Source organism: Acinonyx jubatus, chromosome A1 (assembly GCF_027475565.1).
Source record: "Acinonyx jubatus isolate Ajub_Pintada_27869175 chromosome A1, VMU_Ajub_asm_v1.0, whole genome shotgun sequence".
NCBI classification, from domain to species: Eukaryota; Metazoa; Chordata; class Mammalia; order Carnivora; family Felidae; genus Acinonyx; species Acinonyx jubatus.
Genome location: NC_069380.1, coordinates 134,042,494 through 134,061,146, shown reverse-complemented (window position 1 = coordinate 134,061,146; position 18,653 = coordinate 134,042,494). Strand labels below are relative to the sequence as shown.

The 18,653-nt window shown below is 41.9% G+C and overlaps 1 long non-coding RNA gene across 2 annotated transcripts in view; it reads left to right on the top strand.

Moving 5' to 3' along the window:
- LOC113594125 (uncharacterized) overlaps positions 1-18,653 on the top strand; it is a 498,940-nt gene that overhangs the window by 14,985 nt on the left and 465,302 nt on the right. The window contains exon 1 of one of the 2 annotated variants that reach the window (XR_003414417.2): positions 5,811-5,882. The exons of the other annotated variant lie outside the window; for it this stretch is intronic. This is a non-coding gene — a long non-coding RNA (uncharacterized LOC113594125). Of the gene's footprint in view, positions 1-5,810; positions 5,883-18,653 lie in introns of those variants that run through there. 2 annotated transcript variants of the gene reach the window in all.

Below are 18,653 nucleotides of genomic sequence, written 5' to 3'. Positions count from 1 at the left end.
TAGCAGGATCTGTAGGTCACATGCATAGCATTCCTTTGAAAGTTTTCCATTTTGTGATACGGTGGTAGAATGCATGTTCACGTACACTGATAATCTTGGAAATGCTGAGAAACCATAGGAATAATTAAGTTGGAGGACTACCTAGCCAGGTGCCACGGTTCTTTCTGTGGGACAATTCAAAGGTGTTTCTGTAAGTGCTTCTTAATTGCTCCAAATATAAAATAAATTATTTCTGTTCTCTCCAGAGAAGGACAGAAAGACTAAGTCTAGAAAGTTGGTATAAGAATTAAAACAGATGGGAAATATTGTGAGCTACGACAGCATATTCTTCAGATCACGTTATTAAAGAGGGCACTGTCGAAAAAACCACAAATAATATGAACAGACTCAATCAGATATTGGAGGCCTGTGCCTATAACTGACCAAGGCTGTTAGGACACATACTTGAAATAAGGTGTAAGAGTGCCATTTCCTTCCTTCCTTCCTTCCTTCCTTCCTTCCTTCCTTCCTTCCTTCCTTCCTTCCTTCCTTCTTCCTTCCTTCCTTCGTAATCTCTACACCCAAACGTGGGGCTTGAACTTACAACCTCGGGATCAAGAGTCTTATGCTCTACTGACTGAGCCAGCCAGGTGCCCCAAGGGTACCATTTCTATTGAAAATCTAATCACTGAAAGAATGAATGTGGGATTTTTTTTACTGCTCAACTCATAATTTTTTGTCAGGTACACTAAACCCAGCATAAAAAAAGGCAGTCTGGAGTTTTAGGGTTTATTAATGGCATTTAGAAAAAAATATATATAGTTTGAAAAGCCCAGAGGCAAGGTATGCCAAAAATGAGCGTATCTGACAGTTTTATAGATTCCTAATGTTAGAAGTTTTCATGGAATTGTGACCTGAATGTAGGAGCAGAATTATCTGAATCTATGGAATTCATGGAGATGTTCCTTGATGAGAAGCAGATATTCCTCATGGACCTTGTAAGTTTGAAACAGAAAAGAGAAATAAAGAAACCAAAATTTATAGCTTTGATGAATAGCAAAATTTGTCAGGAAGAGCTAGATATTAAGTGATTAATTTGTAAGAAGCAAAGCATAAATCTCCTTTAGCTGTGGAAAGGGAAGACAGCCAGAGGCAATCATATTTGAGACCCTGGTCTGAACTTGTGCTGGAAAAAGAAGTTTTTTCTTCCGTTCTTATTTATTATTATTACTATTTAAATCAAGGGGGATAAAGCTTGTAGGACGCCACACTCCTAGGAGCTTGGAAGTAAAAGGTGCGCATGATGAGGCAGGACACTTTTGAGACGTGAAGGAGCAGATGCTTTGCATTATCATTTCTTTTACTATCCAAGAGTGACAAATAGATTGAAAAGAAATGTCACAGCTGAGATATGAAATAAGGCAGATGGCCAGAGCTGAGAAGGATGACAAATTAATGCACACAAGGGCTCATGGGTCACTGGAACTATTGTACCTAGGTGTTCTAGGCTTCTGATTTTGGGGTTCAGGCTTCTGATTTTTTAAAACTCAGAAACATTCTAGTTATTGGGTATTACCATACATACTCTACTGTAGCCTGCAAGAATCAGGTAGATGTAGTTTGCTGCTTTATCTTATACCACAGTGCCACCTATAGGAAACTTCTAGGAACTACATGCAGAAGTTCTTAAAATCTATTGGAGACCTGTCTAAAGAATGATTAGAATCACAGGATTTTAGAGAGGATGGGACTTCAAAGGATCCAGCTTTCTACTGAAAGCTTGAGTCAATTAAAAAAAATTTTTTAACGTTTATTTTTGTATTTTTTGAGACAGAGACAGAGCACGAACGGGGGAGGGGTAGAAAGGGTGGGCCAGAATCTGAAGCAGGCTCCAGGCTCTGAACCATCAGTGTAGAGCCTGAGGCAAAGCTCGAACTCAAGAACCACGAGATCATGACCTGAGCTGAAGTTGGTCGCTTAACCGACTGAGCCACCCACTCACTTGTAGAAATTATTTGATTACTGGTTTTCTAACTTCAGTGAATGGAAACACACTCTCACCAAGCAGTTCATTCTATTCATATTTTCACATAATGCTACTTAAAAAAATTTTTTTTAACGTTTTTTATTTATTATTGAGAGACAGAGAGACACAGAGCGTGAGCAGGGGAGGGGCAGAGAGACGGGGAGACACAGAATCCGAAGCAGGCTCCAGACTCTGAGCTGTCAGCACAGAGCCCGACGCGGGGCTCGAACTCCCCAACCGTGAGATCGTGACCTGAGCCGAAGTCGGTCGCTTAACCAACTGAGCCACCCAGGCCCCCCACATAATGCTACTTTTGACTCTGTGTTTCCCCACTCCCTTATGCAGTACCTGGGCCTCCTAGTCCCAGGCCTTTTCAAGGTTGTTTGACATGAATTTGCTTCATTCTCAGTGTACCCCTCTTTGCAGGCACTTCATTGGTGGGTTCTGCCAATTCAGTTCCTTTGCTTTCCATGTTTCAAATTACTGCCTATATCTCCTGTCCTCTTTTTCTCCTCACTCCTTCTTTTTGTGCTTGTGGATTTATGCTTTTATTAAAAAACATTCATTTACTGTTGTTTTTTTTTAATATTTTTTTATTTTTGAGACAGAGCATGAATGGGGGAGGGACAGAGAGAGGGAGACACAGAATCTGAAGCAGGCTCCAGGCTCCGAGCTGTCAGCACAGAGCCCGATGCAGGGCTCGAACTCACGGACTGTGAGATCATGACCTGAGCTGGAGTCGGAGGCTTAACCGACTGAGCCACCCAGGCGCCCCTGTTTTGGTAGGTTTTTAAAAAAGAGTTTATTTAATTTTATTTTTTAAAGTGTATTTACTTATTTTGAGAGAAAGAGAGCACAAGCCAGGGGGGCGGGCAGGGAGAGAGAGAGAGAGAGAGAAAGAGAGAGAGAGAGAATCCCAAGTAGGCTCTGACTGTTTCCTGACTCAGGGCTGCATCTCAGGGACCCGGAAATCATGACTTGAGCTGAAATCAAGAGTTGGACACTTAACTGACTGAGCCACCTAGGCGCCCCAAAGATTTTTATTTTTTAAATGTTTATTTATTAAGTTTGAGAGAGAAGGAGGGAGAGAGAGATAGAGAGAGAGAACAGGTGGGAGAGGGGCAGGGAGAGGGAGAGTGAGAATCCCAAGCAGGCTTCTCACTGTCAGCGCAGATCCCGAGGCGGGGCTCAATCTCCCAACTGTGAGCTCATGACCTGAGACAAAATCTGGAGTTGGATGCTTACCTGACTGAACCACCCAGGCGCCTCCCAAAGATTTTAAGTAATCTCTACACCCAACGTGGGGCTCGAACCTACAACCCCGACATCAAGAGTCACATGCTCTACTGACTGAGCCAGCCAGCCACCCCTGTTTTGGTAGGTTTTGGGAAAGAGAAGAAATAAAAGCGAGAGGTAAAACCCATCATGTTTGATTCGAAGCATAGTCATGTTTTTCTGACTCTTATGCATTAAAAAAATGTGAGTGTAGTGTTTTACGTTTATTTCAAAGTTTTCATTGTTAAATCTAGCTTGTTTTTATGGCCATTGAATCTTCACTCTGCCATTCAATATATTGGCTACCTCTCCCAGTCATCAAGGCAGAGGAAAAGGAAGCTGGCTATACACTCAGCTACCTACTCAATGAACAGGACGAGGCTGAAGACAGAGTGTAGGGACTCTGGGTTGCCATGGATTCATAATTAGCATCTATCTTTGTGGTTATCTGGACCACACTCCTCCATCTTGTTCACAGGTGGATGTCTCTGTCAAACACTGAGCTAAAATGCTGAAGCACAGCCTTGACAGCTTTCTCTGATTTACCAGTCTGGCAGAGTTAAAAAAAAAAAAAAAAAAAGGAAGGGAAGTGCTGTTAATTCATTAAATTCTGACTTGTCCTTCCTGACTCCTGGGCATGTTTAAGTGCTTCCGGTCCTCCTCTCTGTGTTCAAAGTGATGTTCAATAGCCTGTCTGAGAATTGCATTGTCCATCGTTGCCCCATTTTCTAAGATGCTTCAGAGATAACGAACAGCAGCTCATTTTATCACCACGTTCTTCTAGTAGTAGACTGGGATGTAGTTTGTTGGGGATAGGAGGTTTGCACTGATGTCATGAACCCAGGTGCTCTCTTATACTCTGTCCATCAGCTTGGGTTTTTAGGTCTCTCATCTGAATGCTTGTTGTTACTATTTTCTGTCCAATAATCCTTCTCCTTGTTAGAGATGAAAGGTGGAAAATAGATCAAGCGTTCCACAAATTATGTATCTGGCCCTGCGGTTAAGCTTTTTGCTCCTATATAATTGCAAATTGTCATCATTAACATTTAAAAGTTTATAGTAGAGGCACCTGGCTGGCTCAGTTGGTAGAGCGTGTGACTCTTCATCTCGGGGTTGTGAGTTTGAGCCCCACAGTGGGTGCAGAGATTACTTAAAAATAAAAAATACATATGGAGTGCCTGGGTGGCTCAGTCAGTTAAGCATCTGACTCACCTCAAGTCATGATCTTGTGGTTCGTGGGTTCAAGCCCACGTTGGGCTCTGTGCTGACAGCTCAGAGCCTGGAGCCTGCTTCGGATTCTGTGTCTCCCTCTCTCTCTCTGCCCCTCCCCTACTCGTGCTCTGTCTCTCTTTCACTCCCAAAAATAAATAAGCATTCAGAAATTAAAAAAAATATGTAAAACGTTTATAGTAGACCACTAGAATTTTTAGGGAATTGTGAGTTAGTCAACATTTTTGGTATTTAGCAAATTGATTTAAAATTGGGGGGCACCTGGATGGCTCAGTTGGTTAAGTGTCTGACTTTGGCTCAGGTCATGATCTCATGGTTTGTGCGTTTGAGCTGACAGCTCAGAGCCTGGAGCCTGCTTCGGATTCTGTGTTTCTCTCTCTCTCTGTCCTTCTCCCACTCATGCTCTGTCTCTCTGTCTCTCAAAAATAAATAGACACTAAAAAAATTGTAAAATTGGAAGTAAGGTACTGTGAGGTGATAGAAAACATATATTAGTCTCTACACCTGGTTCCTGGCCCACAGCTCATAAGCCCTTTGTGATTTCCTAAAGGATAAGTGTGTTAGGAGCATCTCTTGTTCTAGTATTTGTCTTTGATCCCAGTTCCTGAAACAGGGTACTAAATCCCTTGGCATTTCCTGGGTGATAGGAGTGTCTTTTGTTCTAATGAAGCTCCTGGATGGATCCTGGATGGGAACTGGTCACTAGAAAGACCAACCTCTGATTAGAAGCTTGGAGTTTTTAGCCTTACCCCCTATTCTCCTGAGATGGGAAAGGGACTAGAAATAGAGTTAATAATTAATCATGCCTATGTGAGAAAGCCTCCATAAAAATCCCAATCATATGGGATTTGGGGAGCTTCCAGGTGAGAGAACACATCCACAACGGGAGGGTGACACACCCCAGGTCCATGGGGACAGAAGCCCCTGTGCTCGGGACCTTCCCAGGCCTCCCCCATGTATCTCATCTGGCTGTTCATCTGTATCCTTTATCATAGTCTTTAACAAACGTAAATATAAGTGTTTCTCTGTGTTCTGCGAGCCATTCTAGCAAAGAATCAAATCCGAGAGGGAGAAGGTCATGGGACCTTCCAGCTTGTAATCCAAGTGAGACAGAGGTTTGGGTAATGTGGGAACCATCTATCTGCAATTGGCATCTGAAATGGCGAGCAGTCTTATCGTACTGAGCCCCTCACCTGTGGGATCTGATGCAATCTTCAGTAGGGTAGTGTCATAACTGAGTTAAATTGTAGGACACCCTTGGGTTCTGGTTCTTTGGAATGTTCTCTCTCTCTCTCTCTCTCTCATCAGGGTTTGCCTGTTCTAGCCCAGAGTCCCCCATCAGGAACTTTCTCTGTATTAGGCAGCCCCCAAAGTGAGTAAACAGCAAATTCTTTTAAAAAAATTTTCATTTTTGAAATATAGTTGCTATACAATGCTATATTAGTTTCAGGTGTACAACATAGTGATTCAACAATTCTATATGTTACATAATGCTCACCACAGTAAGTGTGGTCACCATCTGTCACCACACAATGTTATTTTCATCCGGGTGACTTATTCATATCTGGAAGTTTGTACCTCTTAATCCCCTTCACCTATTTTGCCCATACCAGAACCAGCTTGTTCCCTGTATTTGTGAGTCTTTCTAGTTTGTTTGTTTTGTTTTTTAGATTCCACATACAAGTGAAATCATATGGTATTTGTCTTTCTCATAGCAAATTCTTTTTTTAATGTTTATTATTTTGAGAGAGAAGGGGGGGCGGAGGGAGAGAGAGAATGCAGGGGAGGGACAAAGAGAGAAGGAGAGAGAGAATCCCAAGGAGGCTCCATGCTGTCAGTGCAGAGCCCAACTCGAGGCTTGATTCCATGACATGACATGAGCCAAAATCAAGAGTCAGACTCTCAACTGACTGAGCCACCCAGGCGCCCCTCTCAGAGCAAATTCTTATACTGAATTCACTTTCTCTTTTTTCTTCTTTTCTTTTCTCTTTGTCATCCTCTTTCTAGTTGCCCCGTAATCTACCCATTTTTTCACCAAACCCTGATGTCCTGATTCAATGAGTATTTCGTCCACCACTCAAAGAGAAAGTGCAATTCTCTAATTCACATTTGAAATCTCACCTTCCTTTTCTTCTGCTGCCTTATGGCCTCCCATTCCCTCCCTGCCTGTCCTGGCCTATCATTTCTGGGGACATATCCCCACTGTGCTCTCTGCATTTTCAGGTAGAGTCTGCAATTTGTTAAAATCTCTTGGATTTGACTGGATGCTTTGGTTCTAAGATTGAGGGGCCAAAAATGGTTTATTCAAGAACAAAAGGTTCTTGGAAGTCAGGGACGTGAAGAGTCTCTGCAAGATGCTTTTCAAAGCATCTGAGTGTATACTCCCGAGCTCATGGAAATGAGGAAGGAAAACAGAGAGACTTCTCACCAGCTGAGATGGTCTTAAGAGCTGTGCTCCTTATCACATCGGCACATTCTCCTCTGGTTGGCCTTTTCTGAAAAAGGATTTCACAACATTTGCCACCTTATAAGTCAACACACGTGTTATTTCCTGTCAGTTTAACTTCTCCAAACTTTTGTTTAACAATAACCAGAAATTCTCAGAAATGGGAGGATAGTGCAGCCCTGATCTTCCTCATCACTGTCCTGTCATCTCCCTGGAGTTCCTGAAACAATACAAATGGTAGCTCTTAGCAGAGGCCAGAAGTCAGGACAGGGCAGGGCCCTCCCTGTATGGCTCCCCTGAGCAGGACCCTTCCATTTCTTTCTCCTGACAGCTCTCATGAGTCTATTGTTTGACACCAATAGTGTATCTCTCTTTGTAAGTGACATTTCCTACATTTTTTCCCAATGGGCTATGTTCTATATGCAGTGGCAGCTTAAAAAAAAAAAAAAGTTTCCTGAATGTGACAACTGCTGGGTCTGCTGGCCAAGGAAAGAGAGGTGGTGTCCTTCGACATTTCCCGCCTCCAGGATGGACTGGATCTCTATGTGCAAACAGATGTCTTATTTTCTTTTTTGGATTTGGAAGTCATTCCCTTGAGATAAGCAAGAAGTGATCCCTACTAGGTTGCCAACTTCATGATTCTGCCTGAATTTTTGTAAATGACTACTTTGTGTATTAATGGGATCATGCATTTGACAGTGAAAATCCTCATTTTGTCCAACTTTCTGATTTTGCAGATGAGGAAAGTGGCCCAGAAGCATTAAGAGATTTCCCCAGTACCATTAATATTATTTTATATTACATAGCTCAAAAGCACTATTGCCAGCATTTTACAGAAGAGGAAAGGGGTGGGCAGGACAATGAGTTTGACTGCCCCAGGGCAGCACTGAGTCGGTAACAGAGGCTGGACTTGGAGCCGGGTCTCTGGATTCCCACCATGGTGCTCTTTGACAGACACCATAGCCTCTGGCCATGAGAGGGGACTTTGGAAATAGCTAGGTCTGCTACCCAGAGGCCCCACTTTATTTTTCGGTCTATACTTGGTGATCCAGAACAGTACTATAAGTGCACATGCAATTAAAAAATTAAATTGTGTTTATTTGTCCTTCATTGGTGAAGCACATGGTATGTGATTCAAAGGGCACAAAAGGGCAGACAGTGAATAAAAGTCTCCTTCATTCTCCTGTTCATCACCTGGTTTCCTTCCCCAACCCTCTTGTGTGTCCTTTCAGATATGTGTTATGCTTAGATAAGCAAACATACATATACAAGTATGTGTCTGTCTATCTATCTATCTATCTATCTATCTATCTATCTATGTATGTATATCTATATCCCTTTTTTTGAGAGAGAGAGAGAGAAAGAGAGAGACAGGGCACAAGTGAGTGAGGGGCAGAGAGAGAGAGAGGGAGAGAGAGAATCCCACAAGAGGCAGAGAGGGGGAGAGAGAGAGAAAGGGGGGCGGGAGAGAGAGGAGGAGGAGAGAGAGAGAGAGAGAGAGAGAGGGAGAGAGAGAGGCGGAGCTCATGTTTTACCCCAGGCAGGGCTGAAGCTCACCTGATTCGGTACTCGAACTCACCAACCATGAGATTACTACCTGAGTCGAAGTCAGATGCTTAACCGACTGAGGCATCCAGGCGCCCCCACATGTATAAATATTTTTAAAGATTTTTTAAAATGTTTATTTGAGAGAGAGAGAGAGAGAGAGGATCTGAAGCAGGCTCTGTGCTGACATGGGGCTCGAACTCACAACCTGTGAGATCATGACCTGAGCTGAAGTTGGATGGTCAATTGACTGAGCCACCCAGGCACCCCAAACGTATACATTTTAAATAAAAAATGGAAGCATATGGTACCCTGTTCTCCACCTTGCATTAAAAAATTGATATATTTTGGGTATCACCCTTATCAGTACACATAGAGCTGCCTCCTTCTTACTGGCTGCAAGTATTCCACTGAAAGGATGTAGTCAAATTTACTTATCCAGGCGTCTCTTGGTGGACATCAAGGTGGCTTCCATTCTTAGGTGGTTGCTATGAAGAATATAATATACATGTTTTTGTATATACATGCTAGAAAACCTGGCAAAGGTTGGCAATCTGTAGCCCGTGGGACAATTTCAAACTGCCATTTGTTTTTGTAAATAAAGTTTTATTGGCACACAGCCATGCCTGTTTGTTTACATATTGCCTGTGGCTGCTTTCATGCTACAACAGCAGGGGTGAGTAATTGCAACGGAAATACATGGCGTGGAAGCCCAAAATACTTACTACCTGGCCTTTTAAAGAAAAGGTGTGCTGGACTCTGATCTATAGGATAAGTTCCAATTAGTGAAATTGCTGGGTCAGGGGTTTTGCATTTCACACTGGATAGTTTATGGTCCGGTTCTCTCCATGGAGGTTGTACCTGTTTATTCTCCCACTGGCAGCGTGTTTTCCCATGTTCACACTAATGTAGTTCATTGGACATTTCCACCTTTGCCAGTCTGATAGGTAGAAAAAAATATTTCTCTTTATTTGTTTTGCATTTCCCTGATTTTGAGTGAAATCGAGCGTGGGGGTCTCCAGATCTCGCTCCCAGTCCCTCTCTTCCTTCCTCGCTAGAAAATGGCTTCCTGGTAGCACCTGCTTCCTCGTGTTGCTCTGCTCTTGGTTTAATCACCGTGCACACTGTGAGCAGCTGCTAGGTGGGAAGAGTTCTGGTTTCAATCTTGGGGAAGTGGAACAGAGATTATGGGAAATTCCTGCATAGAGGAAGTCTCTTCAGAAGGCACAGTTCGACCTCATATAAAAGCAGAAACAGGTGTCACTGGGGTGGGGTGGGATAGGGGCGGTTGTAGGGATGGTGTGGGGTGGTGAGGGAGGAGGGGAATGGGGAGGTGGGAGGTGGGGGGGGGAACAAATCCACCTTTCTTGGGGATGCAGAGAGGAACTGCTTCTTGTCCCCTTGTGGGTTTAGACTGTGCTGTCCTTGGGAATGGGTGTTTGCTGTGGGGAGTCATGTGTGAGACGGCAAGGGGCCTGGGGGTTCCTATCAGACTCAAGAGGTGTCTGCTTCTCTCACTGGTGGGGAGGAAGGCATCGATGCCCAGTGATTTGAGGGTCCGTGTTTGCAGCTCCTACTTTTTCGTTGTTTAGAATGGAGAAGGGTCCTTGATTGGGTGTGAATATGCTTTGGCTGTGGGGACTGGGAGATGGAAGGGCCAGCTGAATCTTTATAGCTTGTCAAATTTAAAGATAAATTGCCCTGAGAATAAAGCTTTATTCCAAAAAATAGCAAAGGACTAAAGTTTTATAGCTAATGAAGTTGAAGAAAGGCTTCTCAGCAACTAACTAGATACTTAAAATATGGCAAGGCAGTAATCACATTTAAATGTGTAAAAATTGAATTTTTTAAGTTCCCAGAGAGAAATTTTGGAAATGATTGTGCTGGAAATGTGCTAAATTAATTATGGTAAATCCATTTAATGGAATAGTATGTGGCTGTTAAAAGAATGTGGCAGATCCATATGTACAGATATGGTATCCTTTCCAAGGAATCAATAACTGGAAATGTCAAGGTAAGGGAAGGTAAATATGGGTCTGGCATCAGGATTTCTAGAATCAAAGAGTTAGGGATTCTTGTGCTTTTAGGAGGGGCTGTGGGAGTGGGAGAATGGGGCAAGGCGGGGGGGGGAAGCTAAGCAAGGAGATGGTCTGAATGGACATCAGCTTTAGCTGGATCCCACGGGAAGCACAGAAGAGTGAATTGCACCACAGAGTCGTCCAACCTTTTACCCCTGTGTTGGCTGTGGTATGTCACCGGCTGGAGGGTGGGGAGAGGATTCCCTTCAGAAGAGGGCAACTGTGAGCCACTAGTAGCCATCACTCACAGCAGCCAGGCAATGGGTGAGCTGGCTGTACAGGAGATCTGGGCAGAGCTCCAGCAGTACCCGCTGCAGAAGACGTGCTACCATTTGTGGGAGGAGCAATGCCTATAAATATGCTTGTATGCATGGGAAATAAGAGCAGAGGCTCTTATTCTGGAGTCCATGGAACCCTAAGTGCTTCGGAGATAGAACCATATTTCAATATAATTGGTTTCTTTTTAATTCTCTGTATTTTATTTTACATATTTTCAAACATTATTCTCAGGGGCATCCATAGGCTTTATCAGACAGCTAATGAGTGCATGGTACATGCACAAAAATCAAGACATACAAGAAGGTAGTATAGTGCTCGCTTTGGTGGGTGAGGTGAAGGTGGATACTTAGGGGCCTGGGGTCAGGATTGGGAGAGAGACTTCCTATTCTTGTTTTAAAGAAATTAAGTAATTAATTTTTAAATTTACATTCAAATTAGTTAGCATATAGTGCAACAATGATTTCAGGAGTAGATTCCTTACTGCCCCTTACCCATTTAGACCATCCCCCCTCCCACAACCCTTCCAGCAGCCCTCTGTTTTCTCCATATTTAAGAGTCTCTTATGTTTTGCCCCCCTCCCTGTTTTTATTGTTATTTTTGCTTCCCTTCCCTTAGGTTCATCTGTTTTGTATCTTCAAGTCCTCATTTGAGTGAACTTATATGATATTTGTCTTTCTCTGACTAATTTCGCTTAGCATAATACACTCTAGTTCCATTCACGTAGTTGCAAAAGGTAAGATTTCATTCTTTTCGATTGCTCAGTAATACTCCATTATATATATATATATATATATATATATATATATATATATATATATATATATACATACATACCACATCTTCCTTATCCATTCATCCGTTGATGGACATTTGGGCTCTTTACATACTTTGGGTATTGTCGATAGTGCTGCTATATACATGGGGGTGCATGTGCCCCTTCGAAACAGCACAGCTGTATCCCTTGGATAAATACCTAATAGTGCAATTGCTGGGTCGTAGGGTAGTTCTGTTTTTAGTTTTTTGAGGAACTTCCCTACGGTTTTCCAGAGTGGCTGCCCCAGTTTGCATTCCCACCAGCAGTGCAAAAGAGATCCTCTTTCTCCACATTCTCACCAACATCTGTTGTTGCCTGAGTTGTTCATGTTAGCCATTCTGACAGGTGTGAGGTGGTATCTCATTGTGGTTTTGATTTGTATTTCCCTGATAATGAGTGATATTGAGCATTTTTCATGTGTCAGTCAGCCATCTGGATGTCTTCTTTGGAGAAGTGTCTATTCATGTCTTTTGTCCATTTCTTCACCGCATGATTTGTTTTTGGGTGTTGAGTTTGGTAAGTTCTTTATAGATTTTCGATACTAACCCTTTATCTGATATATCATTTGCAAATATCTTCTCCCATTCTGTCGGTTGCCTTTTAGTTTTGCTATAAGATTGTTTCCTTTGCTGTGCAGAAGCTTTTTATTTTGATGAGGTCCCAATAGTTCATTTTTGCTTTTGTTTCCCTTGCCTCTGGAGACGTGTTGAGTAAGAAGTTGCTGTGGCCAAGGTCAAAGATGTTGTTGCCTGTCTTCTCCTCGATGATTTTGATGGCTTCCTGTCTTGCATTTAGGTCTTTCATCCATTTTGAGTTTATTTTTGTGTATGGTGTGAGAAAGTGGTCCAGGTTCATTTTTCTGCCTGTCGCTGTCCAGTTTTCCCAGCACCACTTGCTGAAGAGATTGTCTTTATTCCATTGGGTATTCTTTCCTGCTTTGTCAAACATTAGTTGGCCATATGTTTGTGGGTCCATTTCTGGGTTCTCTATTCTGTTCCATTTTTCTGAGTGTCTGTTTTTGTGCCAATACCATACTGTCTTGATGATTACAGCTTTGTAATACAGCTTGGAGTCTGGGATTGTGATGCCTCCAGCTTTGGTTTTCTTTTTCAAAATTGCTTTGGCTATTCGGGGTCTTTTCTGGTTCCATACAGATTTTAGGATTGTTTGTTCTATCTCTGTGAAGAATGCAGGTGTTATTTTGACCGGGATTGCATTGAATATGTAGATCGCTTTAGGTAGTATCGACATTTTAACAATATTTGTTCTTTCAGTACAGTAGCATGAAATATTTTTCCTTTTTTTGTATGTTTTCTTCAATTTCTTTAATAAGCTTTCTATAGTTTTCAGTGTATAGATTTTTTTACCTCTTTGGTTGGGATTATTCCTAGGTATTTTATGGTTTTTAGTGCAATTATAAATGGGATCGATTCCTTGATTTCTCTTTCTGTTGCTAAATTTTTGGTGTATAGGAATGCAACTGATTTCTGTGCATTGATTTTATATCCTGTGACTTTGCTGAATCATGGATCAGTTCTAGCAGTTTTTTGGTGGAATCTTTTGGGTTTTCTATATAGAGTACTATGTCATCTGCGAAGAGTGAAATTTTGACTTCCTCCTGGCTGATATGGATGCCTTTTATTCCTTTGTGTTGTCTGATTGCTGAGGCTAAGACTTTCAGTCTATGTTGAAAACAGCGGTGAGAGTGGACGTCCCTGTCATGTTCCTGACCTTAGGCGGAAAGCTCTCAGTTTTTCCCCATCAACTATGATATTAGCAGTGAGCCTTTCATATATGGCTTTTATGATCTTGAGGTATGATCCTTATACTCCTACTTTCTTGAGGGTTTTTATTAAGAAAGGATGCTGTATTTTGTCAAATGCTTTCTCTGCATCTAATGAGAGGATCGTGTGGTTCTTGTCCTTTCTTTTATTGATGTGATGTATCACATTGATTGTTTTGCAGATATTGAACCAGCCCTGCATCCCAGGTATAGATTGCACTTGGTCGTGGTGAATAATTCTTTTAATGTATTGCTGGATCTGGTTGGCTAGTGTCTTGTTGAGGATGTTTACATGCATGTTCATCAGGGAAATTGGTTTGTAGTTCTCCTTTTTAGTGGGGTCTTTGTCTGGTTTTGGAATCCAGGTAATGTTGGCTTCATAGGATGAGTTTGGAAGTTTTCCTTCCATTTCTATTTTTTTGGAACAGATTCAAAAGAATAGGTGTTAACTCTTCTTTAAATGTTTGGTAGAATTCCCCTGGAAAACCGCCTGGCCCTGGAGTCTTGTTTTGTGGGAGATTTTTGATTACTAAATCAATTTCTTTAGTGGTTATGGGTCTGTTCAAATTTTCTATTTCTTCCTGTTTCAGTTTTGGTAGTTTACATGTTTCTAGGAATTTGCCCATTTCTTCCATATGGCCCATTTTGTTGGCATATAATTGCTTATAATATTCTCTTATTGTTTGTATTTCTGCTGTGTTGATTGTGATCTCTCCTCTTTCATTCTTGATTTTATTTGAGTCCTTTCCATTTTCTCTTTGATCAAATTGGCTAAGGGTTTATCAATTTTGTTAAATCTTTCAAAGAACCAGCACCTTGTTTCAATGATCTGTTCTACTGTTTGGGTTTTATTTGCTGTTCTTTTTATAGCTCTTTAAGGTATAAGGTTAGGTTGTGTATCTGAGACCTTTACTCCTCCTTTAGGAAGGCCTGGATTGCTGTATACTTCCCTCTTATGACTGCCTTTGCTGCATCACAGAGGTTTTGGGTTGTGGTGTTATCATTTTCATTGGCTTCCAAGTACTTTTTAATTTTCTCTTTAACTTCTTGGTTAGCCCATTCATTCTTTAGCATGATGTTCTTTAGTCTCCAAGTATTTTTTATCTTTCCAAATTTTTTCTTGTGGTTGATTTGGAGTTTCATATTGTTGGCGTCTGAAAATATGCATGCATTGCGATTTTTTTGTACTTGTTGAGGGCTGATTTGTGTTCTAGTATGTGATCTTTTCTGGAGAATGTTCCATGTGCACTTGAGAAGAATGTGTATTCTGCTGCTTTAGGATGAAATGTTCTGAATATGTCTGTTAAGTCCATCCGGTCCAGTGTGTCATTCAAAGCCATTGTTTCTTTGTTGATTTTCTGTTTAGATGATCTGTCCATTGTTGTAAGTGGGGTGTTGAAGTCCCGTACTATTATGGTATTATTATCAATGAGTTTCTTTATGTTTGTGATTAATTGATTTATATATTTGGGTGTGTCCACGTTTGAAGCATAAATGTTTACACTTCTTAGATCTTTTTGGCGGATAGACCCTTTATTATGATATAATACCCTTCTTCATCTCTTGTTACAGTCTTTATTTTAAAATTTAGATTGCCTGATGTAAGTATGGCTACTCCATCTTTCTTTTGGAGACCATTAGCATGGTAGATGGTTCTCCATCCTCTTATTTAAAAAAATTTTTTTTAACGTTTATTTATTTTTGAGACAGAGAGAGACAGAGCATGAACGGGGGAGGGTCAGAGAGAGGGAGACACAGAATCTGAAACAGGCTCCAGGCTCTGAGCTGTCAGCACAGAGCCTGACGCGGGGCTCAAACTCACGGACCGCGAGATCATGACCTGAGTTGAAGTCAGCCGCTTAACCGACTGAGCCACCCAGGCGCCCCTCCATTCTCTTATTTTTAATCTGAAGGTGTCTTTATGTCTAAGATGTGTCTCTTGTAAACAGCTTATAGATGGATCTTGTTTTCTTGTCCATTCTCTTACCCTATGTCTTTTTGATTGGAGTGTTTAGTTCATTGACATTTAGAGTGACTACTGAAAGATATGAATTTATTGCCATTATGTTGTCTGTAGAGTTGGAGTTTCTGGTGGTGTTCTCTTGTCCTTTCTAGTCTTTGTTGCTTTTGGTCTTTTTTTTTTCCATCTTTTCTGCCCTCAGAGAGCCCCCCCTTAAAATTTCTTGCAGGGCTGGTTTAGTGGTCATGAACTCTAATTTTTGGATTGTCTGGGAAACTTTTTATTTCTCCTTCTATTTTGAATGACAGCCTTGATGAATAAAGAATTCTTTACTGCATATTTTTCTGATTCAGCACATTGAATATATGCTGCCATTCCTTTCTGGCTGGCCAAATTTCCATGGATAGGTCTGCTGTGAACCTGATCTGTCTTCCCTTGTAGGCTAAGGACTTTTTTTTTTTTTTTTTTTTTTTACCTTGCGGCTTTCACGATTCTTTCCTTGCATGAGTATTTTGTGAATTTGACTATGATATGCCTGGTTGATGGTCAGTTTTTGTTGAATCTAATGGCAGTGCTTTGTGCTTTCTGGATTTTGATGTCTGTGTCTTTCCTCAGGTTAGGAAAGTTTTCTGCTATGATTTGCTCACATAAACCTCCTCGCTCTTTTTCTTTCTCTTCATCTTCTGGGGCCCCAGAAGAGTTCTGAGTTCTCTAATTCTTATTTTGTGATCTTTTGCTTTAGTCTCGCTCTTTTTCAGCTTCGTTATTCTCCATAAATTTGTCCTCTATATTGCTGATTTGCTGCTCTGCTTCATTCATCCTTGCCACTGTGGCATCCATTAGAAATTGCAGCTCAATTTTGGCATTTTTGATTTCATCCTGACTAGCTTTTATCTCCACAGAAAGGGATTCTAATCTCTTTTTGACTCCAGCTAGTATTCTCATTATTGTGATTCAAAATTCTGGTTCAGACATCTTTCTTGTATCTGTGTTGATTAAGTCCCTGGCTGTTATTTCTTCCTGTTCTTTCTTTTGGGGTGAATTCCTTTGTTTAGTCATTTTGAAGGAAGAAAGGAATTAATAATGTAAAAAAATTAAAAACAGCACAGAAAAATCAAATAAAGGATGCTAGATCCTAGGTGTGTTTTGGTTTGGTTATTGAAAAAAACCTTGATTAGTTAGAGAAAAAAGGGAAAGATAAGAAAATAAAAAAAAGGAAAAAAGAAAAAAAAGGGAAATGTTCAAAAATTTGAAAAAATAGATACAATAAAACAGAATAAAATGAAATCATGGAAGTAAAATAGAATTAAAAAATTTACAAAAAAGTAAAAAACATAGTAAAAAAATTAAAGAAAAATCTTAAAAAATTTTTTTTAAACGTTTATTCATTTTTGAGACAGAGACAGAGCATGAACGGGGGAGGGTCAGAGAGAGAGAGGGAGGCACAGAATTTGAAACAGGCTACAGGCTTGAGTGTCAGCACAGAGCCCGACGCGGGGCTCAAACTCACAAGTGGTGAGATCATGACCTGCGCCAAAGTTGGATACTTAACTGACTGAGCCACCCAGGTCCCCCTAAAGAAAAATCTTTTTAATAAAAATGGAAAATAAAAATAAATTTTCCTTCTGTATTCAAGAATAGGAAAAGAAAAGAAAAAATTGAATAGATGGACCAGTGAACTGAATGAAATATGATTGAAATTACATTGTTTTCCCCTAGAATTCAAACCATGAAGCACTTTATAGTCCATAAACTAAGCAGGAGAGACTTATGGTGGTCCACAAGAACATGGTTGGCCCAGTTGGGTGAGGCTTAGTGTAACAGCTCCCTTCTCCACTAGATGGCACTGCTTAGCTTACTGGGGTGGATTGCTGTGGTGCATGTAGCGGTGTATGCGCATGTGTGCAAGGGGTGAAAATGGCACCACCTACCTACCCAGTCTGTAGTATCAGACCTGTGTGCTCTCTATGACTTGCAGTCCAGCACCCCTGTGTTGTATCTGGCTTCTGTCCACTCCCTGCTTCTATACTGTTTGTGACCAAGCTGTCAGGCTGCTGGGCACCACCTTCCTCCTGAGTTTTATCTCAAATGGGGCTGTGTTTCCCAACCCCTCACTTCTGAGGGACTGTGGCTTTGACCCGTTCTGACTCTCTGGGGGAGGGTATCACTGAGCAATGGCCAGGTGCCAGTCTGCCCCCAGGAACGTTCACCAGACTGTGCCACTTCTTATGCCCAGAGACTGTGGCCGGCACCAGCCCACCCGAGAAAAAGTTTGTGCAATTGTGTAGCAGCAGCATTTCAGGGATTGTGGCAAATCACAGCACACATTTGGCACCAGGCTTCACCATTAACATCCTTGCTCCAATCCCAGTGGATGTGGCCATTCTCTGGGGTCTGCTGGGACCTTTGGTTGTGGGGAGGCCGCACCGCATCTACCAGCAGAGAACCTGTCTCTCCCCGTGTGGCCCGAGGGTTCCTTGGGCCTTGCTCTCTGCTCCTGGGGATATGCCCTTCCCACCAGAGCACTGCCAGGTATCAAGCTGTGGAGTTTCAGATTATGTGCTCCCCCCCGTTTATAGAGTCTTAATGGTATTTAAATGCTCTCCTTTCCCCTTTCTCCCGTTTTTGTTCAGTCCCTTGTGGCTGTTTCCACTCTTCCTTTTTCTCTCCAGCTGCTTTGATGGGGGTGCTTTTCCCATACTCTGCCCCCACCCCCATCTCTGTCTTCTCTCTGCAAATGAAAACAGCTCCCTGTACTCCAGGGCTTTTCTCTCCTCCAGTTCACCTCTCCACATTGCATACCTGACAAATTCTGTGGTTCAGGTTGTGCAAATTGTTCTGTTAATCCTCAAATCAGCTTTCTTGGTATGCAAGATGGTTTAGTGTTGATCTGGGCTGCATTTCAGGGATGAGAGATGTAAAAAAACTTCCATGCTGTTCCGCCATCTTGGCCCCTCACCACCGCCCCCATTTTTTAAATGTTTGTTTATGACAAAAAATTTTTAAAAATGTTTATTCATTTTTTGGGGGGGGTGGGGGAGAGAGAGACAGAGTGTAAGTGGGGGAGAGAGAGACAGAGTGTAAGTGGGGGAGGGACAGAGAGAGAGAGAGAGAGGGAGACACAGAATCAGAAGCAGGCTCCAGGCTCTGAGCTGTCAGCACAGAGCTTGATGCATGGCCTGAACCCATGAACCATGAGATCATGACCTGGCCAAAGTCAGAGGTTAACCGACTGAGC